The sequence below is a fragment of the Lynx rufus genome, unplaced genomic scaffold, assembly GCF_022079265.1.
Source record: "Lynx rufus isolate CCGP_SWC_20201006 ecotype Redwood Valley unplaced genomic scaffold, mLynRuf1.p SCAF_7, whole genome shotgun sequence".
NCBI classification, from domain to species: Eukaryota; Metazoa; Chordata; class Mammalia; order Carnivora; family Felidae; genus Lynx; species Lynx rufus.
This window is the reverse complement of record NW_025814889.1, coordinates 60,366,585-60,388,623: the sequence shown is the minus strand read 5'-3', so window position 1 is coordinate 60,388,623 and position 22,039 is coordinate 60,366,585. Positions and strand designations below refer to the sequence as shown.

General features: G+C 39.3%; 1 long non-coding RNA gene across 1 annotated transcript; it reads right to left on the bottom strand.

The window, feature by feature from the left end:
* Window positions 1-510: 510 nt before the first annotated feature.
* LOC124502668 (uncharacterized) lies at window positions 511-18,907 on the bottom strand. Its single transcript, XR_006959971.1, has 5 exons — window positions 18,821-18,907; window positions 10,902-10,968; window positions 5,901-6,091; window positions 3,519-3,611; window positions 511-647 (listed from the first exon to the last, which is right to left on the bottom strand). It is a non-coding gene; the product is annotated as an uncharacterized LOC124502668 (long non-coding RNA).
* Window positions 18,908-22,039: the final 3,132 nt, after the last annotated feature.

The following is a 22,039-nucleotide window of genomic DNA, read 5'->3' as shown; positions in this document are numbered from 1 at the left end:
ATTAGTGTATTCTTGAGGAAATCATTTCCACCTTTATCATATGGTCCTTTTGAGGCTCAAATGACAATTGCCATGTACAAGTATAAGGAAGTTTCATTGTGATCAAACATGCTTGACAGAGGCCTATACACCTCTTTCCCTCCACCACACTCATACATACATTAATTCAAATGAGCAGAATGGAGAACAGTTTGTGGAATGTTCTAGAGCAATTTTATACTTTCCAGTATGCCATTTTTTTCATACCACTAGAGTAATATGGACTAGTCTAGGGTATCAGAAGAGGATAATATGGAGACTAAAGCTTTAACCTCCAGTTTTTAAACTGATGCTATTCTAAACAAACTCCTGCAAGAAGTTGTTGAAGGTGCCTGAACTGAAATAAATTAAAGCCATGTGCCCTTCTGGAAGCTTGGTGAAATCTATGGATCTTTTTCAGAATATTGTCCTTAAATGCATAAAATAAACCATCTAGGGCTACAAAGGAAATTGATTTTATTAACATGCAGTTATTGAAACACTAAAAAGTGAATTTGTGATACAGTTATGTGGTAGGCAGCTTCTAAGATGACTCCCAATAATCTTCATTTCCAGTATTCTTGTCTTGTGCAACCCCTCCTCTTGAGTGTGGACCTGGTGACTCAGTTCTGAAAAAGAAAATACATCAAAACTGACATAATGTCACTTCTCATGATAAAGTTACAAAAAGAATCTGGCTTTCATCTTGCTATCACCTCTTGCTCTCTCCCTTGCTCACTCTGGTGGAAACCAGCTTGCCACACAGAGACCTACCTTATGGAGAGGCTCACTTGGCAGGGAACTGAGAGAGGTCTCCAGTCAGCAGCCACCAAAGGATTGAGGCACCCAGTCCAACAGCCTGCAAAGAACTGCCAACAACCTGAGATGACCGCAGCCCTAGCTGACACCTTGACTGCAGCCTGGGAAAGGACCCTGAGCCACAGACCAAGCTAAATCAGGCCAGATTCCTGGCTCACAGAGGCAGTGAAATTATAAATATCTGTTATGTAAGCCACTAATTTAGGGGGTAACTTATTCCACAGCCATTGATAACAGTTACATATTTGTGTCTTTATTAATGCATTAAATAACAAGATCAAGACCTACAGTAATTTTGCAGTAATGACGCACATTATTTAAACAACATTTTAGATATCGGCAACAACTTCAACGTGGTAGAAAATATGTGTGATTTCTCTTGGGGTGAAGTCACAGGTTGCTAATGTTACTGTGGTTTGCTGACTACTTTCATAATGGGAGAAATGCTAATTTACAGACTTTAGTGAAAAAAAATATGCGAATGTACATATATGCTAAATATAAGTAGGTGTATGTATATATATATAATGGATATATTTACTTTTTCATTAAGTTTCATTCACCCAGATGAAGAACTCATGGCCTAAATAAGAGATTATTTGTAGGGCCTTCCAAAACTGCAATCATCAACATTCTCAGACATTAGAATTAAAGTTCAGGGAATAAACCCAGTTAACAGATACAGACCATAGCCATTGCTAACTTTATTAACCTACCGTTGTACATGGATTTTTATCCTCTTTCACTTATTCCCTCTTCTCCAAATGTAGGCTAAATATCGATAGACAGGCTAACATCGTAGGCCAGAACGTGAGAAAAATTGTGGTTGAAAACCTCTACAGCTCTCAGAATTCATCTGATTTTTGTTTTCAGCATGTAAGCTGAAAATGTAAGCTCTTTGACCAAAGTGACTCTTCAGTATTACTTTTACTCTCCTAGGACTACCTCATAGTAAGTAACCAATGAATGTCAAATGACTGCAGTAAATGATAATAGAAGGGAACTGTATTTTTTTTTTTTTTGAGAGAGAGAGAGAGAGAGAAGGGGGGGCGGACAAAAGGAGAAGGAAAGAGAGACTCTAAGCAGGCTCTGTGGAGCTTGATGCAGGGCTCCATGTAGGGCCCCATGTGGGGTTTGATCTCATGACCGTGAGATCATGATCTGAACCGAAATCAAGAATCAGATGCTTAACCGATTGAGTCAGGTGCCTCTAGAAGGAAACTATTAATAAAACCTTCCCACTGGCTGAATAGAGCTGCTTTTCTATATATGCAGCTTTGTAATTGTGGGATATGGTCAAAGCAGTATTTGGAGGATAGTTTATTGCTTTAAATGCATTTAACAGAATATACAAAAATGTAAAAACAAAAAACCAAGCTCTTAACTCAGGAAACTTGAAAAAGAAAAGAAACCTAAAGAAAGTAGAAGGATGTAAAGATTAGTGTAGAATCCCTTCCAGGGGTCCATGGTCCTTATGTGCACCAAGTATTATAGGTCAAAACATAACTAATCCTACACATAATTCTATTTTTCAAATGGATGTAAATTCTATTATGATTAACAAAGTCAAATACATTTCTGGAGCACCTGGGTGGCTCAGTCGATTAAGCATCCGACTCTTGATTTCAGTTTAGGTCATGAGCTCAGGATTCATGAGATCAAGCCCTGCAGAGCCTGCTTGGGATTTGCTCTTTCTTTCTCTCTCTGCCCCTCTCCTGCTCACACTCTCTTTTAGAATAAATAAAATAGGGGGCTCCTGGGTGGCTCAGTTAAGTGTCCAACTTCAGTTCAGGTCATCATCTGGCGGTTTGTGGGTTCGGGTCCTACATCGGACTCTGTGCTGACGACTCAGAGCCTGGAGCCTGCTTTGGATTCTGTGTCTCCCTCTCTCTCTATTCCTCCCCCACTCACACTCTGTCTCTCGCTCTCAAAAATAAACATAAAATTTTTTTTAATAAAGTAAAACATTAAAAAAACAAATACAGTTCTAGAACGTAAATGTAAATATAAAATATTAATGCAATAGGGAATTTTTTTTAAAGACTGAACTTGACTTATAAAAACCAAAAGGTGATTCTTTGAAAAGTCAAGGAAGTAGGAAAAACTTTGGCAAGACTAATTCAGGAACAAAAATAAAAGACACGAATAGTAAGAATGAGAATGGAGATGTAGCTACAGGTATGGAGATTTTTTAAAGCATAAAAAATGTGATTAAAAAAGAGAGGAGGGGCAGCTGGGTGGCTCAGTCAGGTGAGCATCCAACTCTGGCTCAGGTCATGATGTAGCAGTTTGTGAGTTTAAGGCCCACGTCAGAGCCTGAAGCCTGTTTCAGATTCTGTGTCTTCCCCTCTCTCTGCACCTTCCCCTCTTGCACTCTGTCTCTCCCTCTCTCAAAAATAAATACATATTAAAAAGATTTTTTTAAGAGAGAGAGATTATTATTAAGACAAGCTGGTTGAGCACTCCTCTCTGTGTGAATAAAAGAGTAATATTAATTTCTGATTCGCTCCATGTTAAGATTAAAGAGTAACTAACATTTACTGAGCTCTTTCTGTGCGCTAAGCATTGTGCTCTTTGCTTGTAATATCTCATTTAATCCTTACAATAAGCCTGTGAGTTAGGTATAATTATCCCCAGTTTACAGATGATAAAACTGAGGCTCAAGAGCTATAGTGACTTACCTCGGGTCACACTAGATAGTGAATGACAAAGCCAGCCTCTCAGATTCCCAGTGGTAGACAAAATACTCCTGAGCAAAAGCAAAAACAAGAAATCTGGAGACAGAGAAACTTGTTTTAGGTCACTGGCCTACTTACAAAATGCTCAGTGAATGTTAGCTATTACTGTGATAATAATCCCCATACTTTAAATGGGTTTAAGACTACCACCTAAAACACACCAGAGTTAAGGGCAGAAATTCACTTTCAAGGCTGTTTATCCAGCATTATTTATTTGCACCTGTGAAAAGCTGGAATTAACCTAGATGTCTAAAAGTAGGGATGGGTGCAATAAATTACTACAGACCCATACAGTATAATAGCATGTATGTGTTAGAAATCATATATAGATAAATGATTGACATGAGGAGATGTTCAGAATATTTTGTCAGGTTTGGAAATTCTTTTAAAGCACGTTGCCAAGACTGTAATATCTTTTGTATGAAAATTATTTGAAAAATAATATATGTATATATAATCATAATATGTATATTTCAAGATTTAAATGAAAGACACAAAATAAAAGTTTTCTCTTTTTTTTTTTTTATTAAATTTTTTTTTCAACGTTTATTTATTTTTTTTGTGACAGAGAGAGACAGAGCATGAACGGGGGAGGGGCAGAGAGAGAGGGAGACACAGAATCGGAAACAGGCTCCAGGCTCTGAGCCATCAGCCCAGAGCCTGACGCGGGGCTCGAACTCACGGACCGCGAGATCGTGACCTGGCTGAAGTCGGACGCTTAACCGACTGCGCCACCCAGGCGCCCCAATAAAAGTTTTCTCTTAATGTGATTATGAAAAAAAATTATGATGTATAATGTTATGCCAGTAAATTAAAAAAAATTTTTTTAAGGATAGAGAGAGAATAGGTACTTCCAGTCCTCCTGGAAGGGTGTCCTGATAGAAATCTATTAATTTTTTTACTATGGAAAAAATAGAAAGTTTATGGAATAATGCCTTTCCAGTTTGACCCTAAGAGTGTTTGACTACTGGCTCCTCTTGTCATTGTCCTGACTTTCAAAGGGGCTCTAGTTCAGCCAGGCTAAATGCAACTGAGTTTCTTTGAAAATAAAGGCTTTGTTCTGTAAGCTTCAGGGGTATTTGCCCGGACCGTTTAATCAAACACATGACAATCCATTTAAAACTCTCACCAGATTGCCTTCTGCAAAGCACTTTATAAACCTGGAAACAATGACTTCTAGTTGATGCCTGCTTTAATTTTTAACCTGCTTGACTAAATGGCAAACTATTTATCACAGAGGGTCTAAACCATTCCAAGATTTTGGCTATGTCTCCCCCAAAGTGAAAAGCACCTATGTAAATCAGATGCCTGAAGAAAAGCATTAAGGAAAAGTGAAAAATACATTGTGTTTAACCATCTCTTTGCATTATTTTTATTGTTCTGCAAAGTGTAATAAAGAACCAAAAGGACTGGATTCCAAGGACCTGGTTCTATTACTCACTGTATGACCCAGCACAGATCAAAAAAGTTACCCGAAGTCCTATTCCTGCATCTGCAAAATGAAGAATATCAACACAATAGTTGCTGAAGAGATGAAGTAGAATTATGTATGGTAAAGGCACTTTGAAAATTATAAGACCCCATGGCCATAAAGGAAAGAATACTAGTTTCAAGCTAGGAAGATCTCAATATCAATAGCTACTTCTTAGGATCACTGTGAGGATGAAGTGAAATTAAATGAGATAAATTAAACACCAAGTGTAGGGCCCAGAACATAATCACATTCAGTTCAAGCAAACTATTATCATTTCCATTAATAATATTTAGTGAGGGGCGCCTGGGTGGTTCAGTCAGTTGAACGTCCAACTTTGGCTCAGGCCACAATCTCGCAGTTTGTGAGTTCAAGCCCCGCGTCGGGCTCTGTGCTGACAGCTCAGAGCCTGGAGCCTGCTTTGGATTCTGTGTCTCCCTCTCTCTCTGCCCCTCCCCCACTCACACTGTCTCTCTTACTCTCAAAAGTAAATAAACATTTAAAAAATTTTTTTAAATAATAATATTTAGTGATATAACAAAAACATGTTTTAGAATCGAACCTGTTTTTCTCTTGTCACTACAAGCCAAATGGATTCTCTGAAATTAAGGAACGTTTTTGGTGATGTTTACATCCATGAAGAGAGAGAAAGTCCCTATGGGACCTTTCCTGCTTTGACTCTTGTCTGCTTTCTATTGATTTTTACAAATTCCTGATCCTAACAAAGATAAAGATACAGTGGATTTTCCATCTGTGATATAGGAAATATAGTGCATGAGTAAGATGAGGCTAAGCAATGCAGTAACAGATCATCACAGAATTTTAGTGGCTTCAAATGGTGAGGATTTATTTACCGCTTATGCTTTATGTCCTTTATAGGTCCTCAGTAAGGCTTTGCTCCTTAGAGTCACTCGGGGTTCCAGGCCAGTGGACAAGCTGTCATCTTGAATATTGCTAGTCTTCATGCCAGAAGGAAAAGCAGTTTGGAGGGTCTCAAGCAGAGATTTCTGCTTACAACCCATTGGCCAGAAGTAGTTGCATGACCCTATACAAATAAGACGGAGCCAGGATAGAATCTCTTGATAATCCAAGAACGAGAGAAAACCAGAAATATTTGGCGATTGTACTAATTGTACAGTATACATGTGAAATTGCATTGTATATGTGGAAACCACTCTCCAAATGCTATTATAGGGTGCCCTTTCTTCACCTCTTAAAGAAAAACTGACAGTAACACTCCTTACAAAAGAAAAGTGCAAGGCACTGTGATATTTTGTGATGATATATACTATACTAGATATGGTTTAAAGATTTTAAAGCTCAAGTTAAAAAGAAAAAAAGAAATTTGTTTGGTGCCTTCAGTTTCCTAAAAATGATCTTCACTGATATTAGAAATTCACTAACATTATAATTCAATTTTAAAAAGTCGTTTTCTTTTTAAAACTGAAAAGCTGTGGGGTTTTTTTTTCCTTAAATCTTGCTGTCTTCCCCATTCCTAATTTTAGGGTTGAGTACAAAAACTTCATTTTTTCAAGTAAGAAAAAGAAGCCCCACCAAAGACTGTTTTTCATCATAATAGTCGAATTCAACTTATGAAAACCCATTGATGTTTAATATAGGCAGCCCAAGAAAAACTGAAATACTGTGAATACATTCTAGAAAATTATTATAGTCCCTTTGTTGTAGAGTATCTATTCATATCCTGTGATTCCAGTACTTAAAATTATTGTACTTTAAAAAGCAATTACTTTCCAGTTTTAAAAGGAATTTTGATGATACCACTCATATTTTTAGCTGTAAGTCATGTATGTATAGTATAGGAATAGAGTTCCTATACTTTATTTGGTTTTTCCTCTGTATTAGCCATTTAATATGGAATATATGAAACAAAATTGATTTCTTTAGAAGTAATTATGACTGCTTCAAAGTCTGTTTGAATTTTAGCATTAGCTCTTTCGAGATGGTGTGAGGTCTCAGAAAATCTATAAACCAAAAGGTTTTGGTGGGGCTTTCTTTTTTATACCTTCTATCTTTTAGGGTGGGGATTTCTTTCCCTTTTTTACAGCCTATTCAGTGACACTAAGTGCAAGTCCTACTCCTTCAATTATCTACTTTATTTTTTATTTTTATTTTTTAATGTTGAAATATCTAGGACTGGAGAAACAGTCCAGATAGAGACGTCTCTAACACAAACCCCCACATGGCCTGGATGCTAGTAGATGTTCCTACTGTGGGCTGAACCTGGAGGGAAATTCAGACATGATACAACTTGAGACCTATTTTCCGTGTTCTGAAGTAAACTGTCCATGCTCGGAGGCAGAGAATAGGACAGACCAAATGGGCAAGCAGGGCAGAGGGTCTCTCCTGAGTCACACTGTGTGTTGGAAGGAGGACCACATTTAGGGTCCATATCTGGACTAAAGGCTGATTCCTTAGCCTAGTGGTCTTGGGCACATTTCTTAAACTCTCTAAACCTCAATTAACTCATCCATAACAGGAATAATTTAGATTTTGGAGGTCCTCATTATCAGGGGATAATTGTTTCCAAAAAAATTTAAGACATTGGAAGGAGAGCCAGTATTTTATAGTAAATATAAAAAAAAATTGGTTGTGTGTACTTTACCACAGCAGAAAAATTTTTAATTAGGTTACAATTGCAGCTACACAGTACTTAGACTGAGCAAAGGCTGAATCACATTAGGGATTTGGTTAGTGTAGTTTTTCTGACACACTTGTATGATATTATGGATTGACATCCCTCAGTCTACATTGGACATTACATCATAATCATATAGAGAGGGTCACTCTGGAAAAAAATATGTTTTCTGACCTCCTTTGACGTTCACATTTTTCTATTTTAAACCATTGCTTTCAACAGTTTCCACTATGTTAAAGCAGTTAAAACAACTGGGCTTCCTTCTCAGCTCTTTCTTCCCACCAGAGAATGTCAACGTTAGGGCAAATTCCTAGAACTTGGTGAAATAGAATGCACATTTTACACTTGCACACTTATTGCCAAATGGCTACCCAGAGATTGTACTAATTTCCACTATAACCAGCAAGCAGCACAGGCAAATTCCCACTTCCCCACGTGCTTGGTCATGCTAGGCCTTATCCATATTTTTAATCATGCCCAAGAAAGACTAAGACCTTAGCATAATATTTGAGATAGACCCTACTGTTAAACAGAAGGGAAGTTTGTGTGGAGACTCATTTTGTAATAGGTCAATTGGCTAGTAATTATTTTAATGTTTTAGTGACTTTTGCTTCTTCAAATAGTCTCATACCACCGGGGATTCGGGGAATGAATATCTGGGTAAGAAAGACCCTCTCCTCCATCTGGTACAGTTGTGAAAGCTAAATTAGAAAAGGTATATAAAATGACAGCTACTTCACAGGCACGCCATCCAAGTTCCTCTTCTCCCTTTCGGCCCTGGGGCTATGGCTGAGGTCAAGACTCAGCCTCACTGTAGGGAAGTAAGTCACAAATCCTGTGGGTTATTTGAACATAGAAAATTCAAGTAGGGTCTGGGGCAGACAAGATCATTACTAGTGTCGGTTGTTGCTCTGTTGATGGTTGTCTTGTTGCTGAGTAGTTCTATAAATCTAAAGATAGGGATTGTTGAGGAGAAGTTACTGGATCTGCTTCTCATTCCATTCCATTTTCCAACCACCCTGTGAATCAGGTTGTTGTTTTCAGAGGCTTACCGCATACATTTTATGCTGATTTGGCTTCCTGGAGGAAGTAACCCAAATAGGCCTTGAAAAAATTGATTTTTTTTTTTTTTCTGATTAGGCCACACAGCATTTTGTGGACAAGGTTAAGGAGATTATCTTCATTTAATAGCAATAGGAAACTGTTGAAGGGTTTCAGGCAGAAGAGTGACAGGTCAATTCGCACTTTAAAAATACCCTGACGATAGTATGGAGAATCAGAGTGGATAGTAGTGGACCATTAGAAGGTTGAGTTTTATATTTATAAGCACTAAGTTGTATATTTTAGATGGTCTGGGGCCAGAATACCATGGTAAGCGGAAATGAATATCTGGTCTACTTGTAGGTATGTCCCACCAGGGCTGAAGGGTGCAAAGATGACCAGATTTGATAAATCAGATAAATTGAAATCAGACAAATCATTTTACTCATCAAGAAAATGTCTGATTTCACTTCAATTGACATTTTCTTATGGATTAAGGGTATGCTACTTAGCCAACAGAAATGTTTTGGTTTGCTAGACAATTATATTTTTCATTATAAATTGCCACAGGTTCTTTTCTGAGTTCCATTTACTCTTAGTTTATATTAATTTCTCTGAGTTTGATTATCTCTGAAAAAGTTAAATTTCTAGAAATGCATAGCTAAGGAGTAAGATCTGTCCTAAGCAATCCATACAAAGTCTCTTGTTAACATCTTTGCGTTGTTGGTCTCTGATTACAATAGTTCCTATGGTAGAATCATGCTGGAATAAAATTCTTTTAGGAGGAGTGATACACATAGAACCTTAAACATTCTAATGTTTAAAATAGACCAATTGTAATACTTGAAAATCAAATTATATATTATGTTATTATTATCACTCACATACATAATGGCCTGGTTGTAGGTTAGGTTTCCTGGGAAAAAGACCCTGTAACTCTTGGATTCGTGTGCAGGAGATTTATTGGGGAGTGATCTCTGGAACCACTCAGGTGGAGAGAGAGCACCACAGGATTAGGCAGAAGGAGAACTTGAACTCAGAGGCAGGTGCAGTAGAGGCGTCAGCCTACCCCACAGGGAGCTCTGGAGTTGGGATGACCCTTCAGAGTCACAATTGAGGCAAGGGGTCGGGGCTTTGTACCCCAACCTCAACCAGCTGTTGGATGGAGAGGCAGTTGATTTGGCTGCGGGCATAGCTGGAGGGGGGTTCTGTGGAGGCTCTCTGAAGCCAGTGCTCCCAGCAACCACGGACCTGAGTGACGTTCCGCAGCGTCCGAAACCCGCCCACTGAAGACTTCGTCCTTGGGCCTGCGCTCTTATATTGCACGCACCAATAAAATACTGCCTTCAAAACATCCCACTTTGCCTCCTGATATGATACACTGAGGTCACATCCCTTCTGTATCACCCTCTTACCCTCAATCTAATCATGAAGAACATCAAACAAAAAGCGAGAGATATTATGCAACAACTGGCCTATACTCTTCAAAATGTACGGGGCACCTGGAAATGTAAAAACGGTCAGACTCAGAAATGTTTCCAGACTTTAAAAGATTAGAGAAATAACACAGCTAAATGCAATACTTAATCCCCAATGTGTTCCTTGATCAGAATGTTATTATAATTTGCTATTAAAGACATTACTGGGGTGCTAGGCAAAAATAAATTAGATGTTAATGTAAATTTTTTTATTCTGAATTTTTCTGTGGTCACGAAGAAATACACACAGCAATATTTAAGCATAAGAGGGTAAAATGTTCCATTTGAACAGTACCATAGAGAAACCACAGTATCTGTCAATGGAGAACATGATGTTTTTAGTAACTAGGACTAATTACATTTCATAGAAATGTGCTTACCTAGAATGCATGTACAAGGAGAATAGATCCTATTTTCTAAAAGGGCCCTTTCTTATTGTTCTTAACAAAAGCCAGGTGCCTTCATTTATTTCTGACTTGTGCAACTACCTCCTTCCTGCCTATGTATTTTGTTTTTTAGGTCCAAAGGCCCTGTATCATTTACCTTCCTTATTTGATATATTTTTTAAACAATCTGTATAAATACATACATACATACATACATACATAAAAACAATTTGTTGTGAACTAGTTCCATTTTACATAAATATTGTTAGTGAACTTCCATGGGAATTACAGTACCTTAAAAAAAAGTAAAGTAATCCTCTTTGTTCAATCAGTAAGGTGCTTTGAATCCTGCTGAGTCGCACTGAATAAAAAAAGAATAACGTTTTTATAAACCTTTACAGTTACTTAATGCTTTCCTTAAAGGATCTCAAAGTAACTTACAGGTATTTAATTAAGCAATGAACACTCCTGTGAACACACTATATGTTATTCTTTTATTTTTTTTAATGTTTATTTATTTTTGAGGGAGAGAGTGGGGAGGGACAGAGAGAGGGAGAGACTCAGAATCCGAGGCAGGTTCCAGGCTCTGAGCTGTCAGCACAGAGCCAGACGTGGGACTCAAAGTCACAAACCGTGAGATCATGACCTGAGCCAAAGTTGGATGCTTAACCAATTGAGTCACCCAGGGGCCCCATTATTCTCATTGTAAGATAATTCAACTTGGTGCACCTGGGTGGCTCAGTTGGTTAAGTGTCCGACTTCGGCTCAGGTCATGATCTCACAGTTTGTGCGTTCAAGCCCCGCATCTGACAGCTTAGACCCTGGAGCTTGCTTGGGATTCTGTGTCTCCCTTTCTCTGCTCCTCCCTGGCGTGAGTTCTCTCTCTCTCTCTCTCTCTCTCTCTCTCTCTCTCAAAAATAAATGAGCATTAAAAAAATGTATGAAAAAAATAATAAAAAAATAAAGATGAGTCAGCTAAAGAAAAATTAAACAGAAATCGTTATGTTATATATCTATATCTATATCTATATATCTATATATACCTATATATATAGATATATATAAACACATATACATAATGTATATATTTATTATGTGGAATATAAAATTAATAGAAAACAATGCTTACAAGATAGGCCTAATCCCCTTTATTTACTTATTTTTATGCCTCTAGTGTAAATCTATGGGGTGATCAACCCATCCCAGCTTGCCCAGGACTTTCTCGGTTTTAGCACTGAAAACCCTGTGTCTCAGGAGCTCTCTCGATATCAGGCAAAGCAGAACAATAGGTCACTCTAACTATACCTTCTGTTTCTCTTTCAAGGTAAATGAATGAACATTGACTATAAAAGTCAGAGACCCGACTGGTTAATAAGTTATAGACTGGCCTTGGGGACTTGTGAACTTAAGTGCTCACTTTGTCCCACAATAAAAGTGAGCCTTGGGTCCACTTATGTGGGTTTTTGCCTTCTCCATCAAACATTTTGACGTGTCATTTTTGTTTGAAGAAGTGACTATGTAAACAGAATTGTATGTTGTTCCTAGCCTCTTGCAAGCCCAATCTTAGAATTCACAGTGCTGAGAAAGAGAAGTTGTTAAAGGTCGAATGGGCTGGGAGGTTCCTAATAGGAAGGGTCACTAGGAAAAATGTAAAATGTCAAAAAACACATCAACAGAACTCTCAGAGATGTTGTGAGGAATAACAGACGTTGGTAAAACTGTTAATGAATGGCTTCCCCCAGGAACACTGGATCTTGACCCCAGCAACAACAGAACCACAGCCCCATAATGCTCAGCAACCATCCCCATCGTCAACAGTCATACCACTAGTACTACTGAACAGGTTTTCAAATTATTCATATTTTATATATGAAGAAAGATGAAGGTAAGAGGTAACTAAAATGAAAGAAACAGCTTTTGTATATAGCCAAGTGTATGGCTATTGTGTAGAGTGATTAAACTACCTTTACTTAATTTATATAACAATTCCTTTAAGATGAAACTGAAACGATGATACTCTGTTTGTATCCTGTACACATTTTATCATAGCACTTGCAATGTCCCATGCACCTAGAGTGATTATTGATATATGGTAGGTATAAATACTTTTTGAAGGAAAAAGTGAGAGAATTAAAAGGATTCAGGCAAGTGTACTGAATAATATACTGAATAGTCTACTGAAAATAAGCTCTGGTAGGCACACAGGTGCTAACTAGAAAATATACAAGGGGTGCCTGGGTGGCTCAGTTGGTTAAGCGTCCGACGACTTTGGCTCAGGTCATGATCTCACAGTTCAAGAGTTCAAGCCCCACGTCGGGCTCTGCACTGACAGCTCAGAGCGTGGAGCCTGCTTTGAATTCTGTGTCTCCCTCTCTCTCTGCCCCTCCCCCACTCACGCTCTGTCTCTCTTTCTCTCTCTCAAAAATAAATAAACATTTAAAAAAAGAAGAAGAAAATATACAAGACATTCTTCTAAATCAGGAGGTGGAGCAGAAGGACAAAGAAATGTAAGATTATGCCTCTGTCACTAAGAGCATTAAAATTATGTCAGGGAGCTATGGTTGAAAGTTTAAAAATGCCTTGTGTTCAGTACAACAGTACAAAGCTCCACATAAGTAAAAGTCAAATGAATGATAAGGAAAGTAATCTCACAGAAGACGGCGACATCAGTATGACCTGTGCTAGAAAAAGTGAGGTCCTAGCTTAGATTCATCTTCCCGATGACTTAAGACTGGATTAAATCCTCTTATGGATTCCCTCTCATAGTATGGAGGCACTGAAATTCCTATTTTCTTCTCTGTTTCTGCCACTAGGCAAAAATCTCCTTGAGAGAAGGAACTGTATATCATTCACCACTGCTTCTCCAACAGCTGCCATCATGCCTGGCAAAGAGAAGACCAAAAAGAAATGGATTTGGAAAGATTGAATAAACAAGTGAATAAAAAAATATTTTGGGTGAATCTTTAAGGATCTGAGAAATTAGGGGCACCTGGGTGGCTCAGTTGGTGAAGCGTCTCTGACTCTTGGTTTTGGCTCAGGTCATGATCTCAGGATTCATGTGATCGAGCCCCACAGCTGGCTCTGTGCTGACAGCGGGGAGCCTGCTTGGGATTCTCTCTCTCCCTCTCTCTCTGTCCCTCCCCCACGCGTCGTGCTCTCTCTGTCTCTAATCTCAAAACAAATAAATAAATGTTAACAAAAAGGGATCTGAGAAATTAAAGGATTGGACATTCAGGAACGGGGAGAACAACGTGGGCAAAGATGTAGAAGCAGGAACAATGTGTTCACTGAACACTGACTAGACTAGAAGTTCCAGGAAAGTAAATCTAGAATGTAAAGCTAGACAAGTAGCGTGGGTTTGAACACTGGAGTCAGAATTTTTGGTTTTTTTTGGCATGTTCTAGGAATTCTGATATCTTTTTTTTTTAAGTTTTTAACTTCCAGTTAGTTAACATATAGTGTAATACTAGTTTCAAGTCTACAATTTAGTGATTCAACACTTCCATACTCACTCTGTGCTCATCACAACAAGTGTACCCCTTAATCCTCATCACCTATTTAACCCATCCCCCCATCTACTACCCCTCTGGTAACCATGAGTTTATTCTCTATAGTTAAGAGTCTGTTTCTTGGTTTGCCTCTCTTTTTTCCCCTATAGTCACGTGTTTTGTTTCTTAAATTCCACATATGAATGAAATCATATGTTATTTGTCTTTCTCTCACTGACTTATTTTGCTTAGCATAATACTCTCTAGCTCCATCCATGTTGTTGCAAATGGCAAGATTTCATTCTTTTTTATGGCTGGATAATATCCTAGTGTGTGTGTGTGTGTGTGTGTGTGTGTGTGTGTGTGTACCACATCTTTATCCATTTACCAGTCAATGGACATTCGGGCTCTTTCCATAATTTGGCTATTGTAAATAATGTTGCTATAAAATTCTGGGTACATGTATCCTGTCAAATTAGTATTTTTGCATTCTTTGAGTACATACCTAGGAGTAAGAATTTTTAACCTGATGTTCTAGGAGAAAGTAAGGTAATAAAAGTTTGAATTGGAAGATGACAAAACCAAAGAAATCCTTTAGGGAGACTAACCTGGTGGAAGGGAATGGATAGACTATTGAATGAGGGAAAAGGAGACACAGAGCTCAGTTAAAAGGCCAGGGCAGAGGCCCAAGTCAAAAAGATAAGAACTTTGGGGGTCAACTTGAAAAGAGAAAAGCAAAGACAAATGAGAGAGGTATTTTGTTTGTGATCCTATCATGAAACAGAAGGAGAAATTTTGAAGAAACAATCTCTTTAGTAGATTGGCTATGGGCAAGAGCAAGGAAAGAAGTGAAGAATTATGTTTTGGGGCCTGGATAAATTAGTGAATGACAATTGTAGCTACATACCAAACAAAAAAAAAGTAGGGGATGAGTTTGGTTTTGGAATGTTGCTATGGTAACTACGCTTGAAGATGGTTCCAAACAATTCCACCATTCCCTGTACATTCAAGCTATTTCTTGCATGAAGAGATAGGGCTTGGGCACCTGGGTGGCTCGGTTTGTTAAGTCTCTGACTTTTGGTTGTGCCTCAGGTCATGATCTTGCAGTTCATGAGTTCGAACCCCACATCAGGCTCTGCACTGACACACAGAGCCAGCTCGGGATTCTCTCTCTCTCCCTCTCTCTCTGCCTTTCCTCTACCCATGTTCTCTCTCTCTCTCTCTCTCTCTCTCTCAAAATAAATAAATAAACTTAAAAAAAAAAAAAGAGCTAGAGCTTATGATCTTTCTCCCCAAATCTGGCTAGGCCGAGACTGCTTTCACCAATAAAATACAAAGGAAGTAATTTTCTGGGACTTCTGAACTCAGAAGAGAAGGCCTGGCAGCCTCCACTTCCTCCATCTTGGAGCTTGAAGTCATCAGGGAAAAAGTCTAGGATACCCCACTGAAGAGAGGCCATGGGGTGAGAAAATCAAGGCACCAGCCGTCCAGCCCCAACTGCTATCTGAATACAACTGCATGAGAGACTCCAAGCGGGACACGTACAACTACCCAGGTGAGCCATCCAAGTCAACCCATGGAATCATGAGTGAAAGTAAAAATGGTTGGCATTTTAAGCCACTAATTTTTGGGATGGTGTGTTAGGCAGCAATGGCTATTTAAAATGGTAGCTTCTGATGTCATTACAGTATATATTCAAGTGAAAAAGTGCAGCAGCAGAAAATAAAGCTAAGTTTGAAGGCTGGGACACATGCAGAGGGGCTATGGCCTGAGAGAGAGTAGACCAGCTGGCCAGAACTCTTCATCGTTCTCATGCTATGATCCTAGGAAGATGGAAATCCACAGTTATCTTGAAGGCCTGTAACTTGAACCATCACTCTCCCCTTACTCTCCTCTCCCAAGTGTTAGGCAGAGTGTCAGGTAGCCAGACATTAGCCTCTCATCCTCATCTCCCCTGTGGTAGGGTTTCCAGGTAATGTACAGGATGTCCAGTTAAATTTGAATTTCAGACACACAATGAATTATTTTTTTGGTATAATTGTGTCCCAAGGATTGCATGGGAGATACTTATCCTAGAACACAATTCATCATTTGCCTGAAATTCAAATTTAACTGGGAGCCCTAGTTTTTGTTTTTGCTAAATCTGGCAATCTTATCATCAGCCACAGAACGGAGAGTTCTTTCCTAAAAGAAGAACAAGGGCAGCTAGTGTGGGTACTGGATTCCAGTGTTTCCCATTGCATTCAGGAGTCTGGAGGCCCACCAGAGTAATGGCTGGCCCCTGAAGTGAAGTCAGCCAGTCAGCAAATCCCACCCAGATACACAGTTAAACTTCTATCATTTCATTCTTAAATATAAATAGATAGCCAGGTATTTGATGAAAGCCTACAACATTAAAGAGAAAGATCAAGATAAATAAACAGAAAAAGTGGCCCTGGACAAAACAGTTAATGCAGGGAACAGGATAGGACTTTTAAAAAACAGAAATAAAATCCTCAGAGAAAATGAGGTGACATCGTATTCCTAAAACATGAATACAATGCCATGGGAAAAGAGAAGTCAGATAACAAACCTCATTCTTGGAATTTGAAAATACAAGTGCCGAAACAAAACATTCAAAAGTTTGGAAGATGGCACAAGGACATTTGGCCAAACATAGAATAAAAAGACCCTAAGGTAAAAGAGAAGAGGGAACGTTAAGAAATGAGGGATCATTCCAGAAAGTCCAAACTGGCTAGAAAGCATTTCAGACAAAAAAGAACAACAACAGAATAGAAAAGCTAAATGAAGAAACAAGCTGTCTTCATATTGCACAAGCCCATTGATTGCAGAACAGGATGAGTGGGGAGGGGAAAGAAAACCGAAAGAAAAAACCCAGATATATCACTGGAAATGTATTAAAGATAAAATCCTAACAGCTTCTTGAGAAAGTTTACACATTCACACACGCACACGCACGCGTGCACATCATTATCATCTAAGGAGTAAAAGGCAGGCATGCCTCAGACTTCTCATCAGTGGTAGTGTTGTCAAAATTCTGAAAGAAAATCAGTTTCAGCCTAGAATTCTATGTCGAGCCTATTGACTAGGTTGAAGGCAGAATATAGACATTTACAAATATGTAAGAACTTGGAAATTTTACTCCTAATGCGTCCTTTCTTAGCAAGTCACTTGAGTATGGTCTCCAGCAAAATGGAAATAGAACTTCAAGAGTTTAATTGAGGACAGCAATGAAGAGAAGTACGAGCATGGCATCTATTAAGCAGGGTTAAGAGAGAAACTCTTTCATTTATCCAGCAAATATTTATTGTGCCCCTACTTCATGCTAGACCTTCTCCTAGGGGATGGGGATTCAGCAGTGAACAAGGAAGTCACCAGAATACTTCCATTCTAATGAGGGAGACAGAAAAGTAGCAAACAAATATGTATGTCATCTAATTGTAGGAAGTGGCAAATGCTAAGAAGGCAAACAAAGCAGGGGAAGGACAGGCGTGTTAGCTCAGGGAGGCGGACAAGGAAATCCTCTCTGAGGAGTGACAATTGAGGTGAGGCTTGAATGAAATGAGGAACTGGCCATATGCAACTCTGGGGGAAGAGTATTTCAGGAAGAAGACACAGCAAGTGCAAGGGCCTAGAGATAGAAATTAGCTTTGCGTGTTTGAAGAGTGGGAAGGACACCACTGAGGTTAGGATACTGGGAGTAGTGGGAGGTGATGTTAGAGACATTAGCAGGCCCACATCATGAGAGCCATCCTGCAGTGTGAGCTGTGACTATAAAGTCATTGGAGGGTTTTGGGGCACCTGGGTGGCTCAGTCAGTTAAGCACCGGACTTCGGCTCAGGTCATGATCTTGTGGTCTGTGAGTTCAAGCCCCATGTCAGGCTCTGTGCTGACAGCTCTGAGCCTGGAACCTGTTTCAGATTCTGTGGCTTTCTCTCTCTCTGCCCCTCCCCCCCACCATGCTCTGTCTGTATCTCTCAAAAATAAATAAACATTAAACATTTTTTTTAAAAAGTCATTGGAGGATTTTGAGCAAGATAATGAAGTGTGCAGCACAATGAAGGAATACAGAAAAAAAGATTTCATGGGCTAGAAGGTGTGATTAAAATGATGAAAACTATTAAGTATCAAGGCAAAGCATAGAAGAGAAAAATGGAAGGTAATTTGCAATGCTAGGGAAAATAGGTGGTATAATAACTAATGTAATTGTAGCATATTATGGAGCTCCCATTGAAAAATATTTAACTCCACACAATAATACAAGTAATTTTTAAAGACTTTCAACTTTTAGGATGGGATTGGAGTAAGCATTAAACAGAGCAAGCAGAATAGCACCATGGTTATGAGCATGGCTTCTAGGAGTAGACTGCCTGAATTTGAATCCTGTCCTTAGCATTTGTTAACTGTGTGACCTTGGGAAGTTATTTAACCTCTCTGCTTTTCAGTTTCTTTACCTATAAAGTGGGGATACTAAAAAGTACCTACCTTGGGCGCCTGGGTGGCGCAGTCGGTTAAGCGTCCGACTTCAGCCAGGTCACGATCTTGCGGTCCGTGGGTTCGAGCCCCGCGTCGGGCTCTGGGCTGATGGCTCAGAGCCTGGAGCCTGTTTCCGATGCTGTGTCTCCCTCTCTCTCTGCCCCTCCCCCGTTCATGCTCTGTCTCTCTCTGTCCCAAAAATAAAAATAAAACGTTGAAAAAAAAATTTTTTTAAAAAAAAGTACCTACCTCATATGGCTGTGAGGCATCAGTGAGTTGATGTTTGTAATGTAGATGGAACAGTGTTAGTACATGGTTGAGATTAAATTACTATTTCTTTGGGGCGCCTGGGTGGCGCAGTCGGTTAAGCGTCCGACTTCAGCCGGGTCACGATCACTCAGTCCGTGAGTTCGAGCCCCGCGTCGGGCTCTGGGCTGATGGCTCAGAGCCTGGAGCCTGTTTCCCATTCTGTGTCTCCCTCTCTCTCTGCCCCTCCCCCGTTCATGCTCTGTCTCTCTCTGTCCCAAAAATAAATAAACGTTGAAAAAAAAAAAAAAAAATTTAAAAAAAAAAAAAAAAAAAAAAAATAAATTACTATTTCTTTGACTTATAAAGCATGGTATGATTAGAGGGCATTAGAAAGGTGCTCCATTCAAGTTCCTCTGTCCTACAGGTGTGAAATTCCATTATTGGAGATTTTGTTGAAGGCTTCACAATCTTTTAGAGCCCCTATGAAGTAAAAGTTCTTTTGCGAGGGATGATGTCCTAAATTCTCATCTGCTCCCAAGTTGTTTGAATTAATCAAATCCTTTCCAACCTTGATCCTTGTCGGAGCACACGGGCAGCATGGTGGGCAGCCTGAGATAGGGAGAGGGGCCTGTTTGCCAGGGCAGCCCACGGCTTCAAAAAGGGATATGAGAAGATAGTTCAAAAGGGAACTAACTAGAACCCCAAGACAAACAGCCTCCCAATTTGGCCAAGAACAGGACTTCAACCAACAGAGTCTTGGCTTCTATTTCCCCATGGCCAATCCTGTCAGTGTCACATTGACATATTTAAACCAGGACAGAGGAGAGAGTTCCAGGTCTGGCACAGGCTCAGGTTATTTACTGCCAGAATAAAAAGCCATGGGGCTGTCATGGAGTCAACCCCCCAGGGACCTCTTTCTTCACATTTATTTTTGTCCAAGGCTCACTGGCCCCTACAGTGGACTTGATCCCAAAGGGTGGTCCCTGAACCAGGTCAGCCTTGAGGGCTTGGGAGGGGCTGTTTGTTCAGGCAGGAAACAGCTCACAGAAACCCTACCCGCCTTTGGGAGTGGTTGCCTTGGGAAACCTTTCAATCCCCTCCAACTGGGGCCTCTGGCTGGCTAAACTCTTCTATTATTTCCACAAAAAACAGTGCCTGCGTTTGAGTGGAAAGAACATCTGTGCAAGTTAGAACCTGCCCCTTTTCAAGATGAGAATTCCTTTTTTTTTTTCAAACACTCTTTTTCTTAAATGTTTATTTATTGTTGGAGGGGAGAGAGATAGAGTTTGAGCATGGGACGGGCAGAGAGAGAGGGAAACAAAGAATTCAGAGCCCCATGCGAACTCACAAGCCCTGAGATCATGATCTGAGCTGAAGTCTGATGCTCAACCCACTGACCACCCAGGCGCCCCTCAATATAAAATTTCTGATCCGTAGGCAGTCTGCTTTGGGAGTTGATGAAATCCAAAACTGGCATTTCCAGTAAACCCTTTCTGGCTTTTAGGTTTCACTTTGAGAGAGGCATGATACAGGAGGAAACTGTTGGCTTCAACAGTCACCATTTGTATTGGCATCCAAAGTATAGAAATCATAAAATCTTAAAGCTGGAAGAGACATATCACCTAGACCCCTAATTCTCTTTATACACAAGGAAGCTGAGAGATGAAATAACTAAGTGCAACTGAGATTAAGCTCAGGGGTATTGACTTCCAGGATGGAAATTCAATTCATCAGACACCATTTGTCACCTGGAGAGGACTGGGGAGAGACTACCTGAGGCTTGCTGGAAACATTTTATTTTCTTTGTATAGTATAATTATTACCTACAAACATGCAAAAACAATTTCAAATGCTATAAAATTTTTAATAGTTCTTAAATGGTTTAAAACGTTTTAAGGACAGCAAAAATGTACAGTTACCTATATCTCACAGACCCCTGTAACCGTGGCAGGCCCACTGAGAGACGCTGCAAATCAACTCTCTTTAGGACCTAGTAAAGCCCTCCAAAGTGGAATCTAAGTAATGGAAATAAAGAAGTAGTAGATCTCTCCCTTGCAGCCCCACTCCCACTCAGGTTTAGATGTGGCCAGGTTTAAATGACTGGTTATTTGTGAATGCAAATATGTGTGAATTTGTGAATGCTTCTTTGTCTGTGTAACTTGTTGGGTTTTGATCGAAATTGAATTAAATCTATAGATCAAGTTGGGATGAACTGAATCTTGATAAGATTGGGCCTTCCTATCCATGAATATGGAATGTTTTTCCATTTATTTAGTTCTTCTTTGATTGATTTCATCAGAGTTTTGAGGTTTTCTTCATATAGGTCTTGTATATATTTTATTAGGTTTATACCTAAGTATTCAGTACAGCCCTAGGCCACACATTAATTGACTCAGGAATTTCAGCTGACCACTAGTGACTTTGGTATATTAACCATGTATCCTGCAACCTTGCTCTAGTAGCTTATGAGTTCCACAGGTATCTTTCATCTATTCTTTCAGGTTTTCTACATAGACAACTTTTGTTCTTTTTAAGTTTTGTTTTACCTGTGTTTTATTTTAGTTACTTCCACTGGAACAGCAGAATTGAGGGAAAGAATTTCTGGGCAGATACAATTTCCCCTCTGATTCCCCATACTGAAGTGAGCAGAGCTGGAACTCAGCTCAAGTTCGCGTTTAGGTCAAAGCACTTGGAAGGATGGTGAAAGGATGAGATAGAGGGTGAATAAGGTAATTACTTCACCAATTTTTCAGATCTTTTGCCTGATTTTTGGCTCCCTCCCCTGCCCCCACCACCACAGCAGTGCTTCCTTTACCCAAACAGCCATGGATGGCTGGAGATGCCTTCTCATTCTCAGAGCTGGTACAATGCTTCCAAAATTTAAAATGTGTAACTGGCTTGTCCTTGAGTTTGTCCTTTTGCAACACTGGCTACCCAACTGCTCTCCAGAAGTATAGAAAGATGTCTTTTCAATGGAGCAATCTAGGAACTTACAAAATAAAATAAAATAAAATAAAATAAAATAAAATAAAATAAAATAAAGATACCTTTGCTGCTATATCCTATCCTTCACTCTCAACCTCCCAGAAGACCTGGGTAAAGTCAAGTGGCCCCTACAAGCAAATATTCTATAAATGTGTGTTCAACATTGATTTGGTCAGGATATGGATAAACTTATTTTTTTAATCAATGAAAAGTAGGGTTAAAAACATTTGCTTG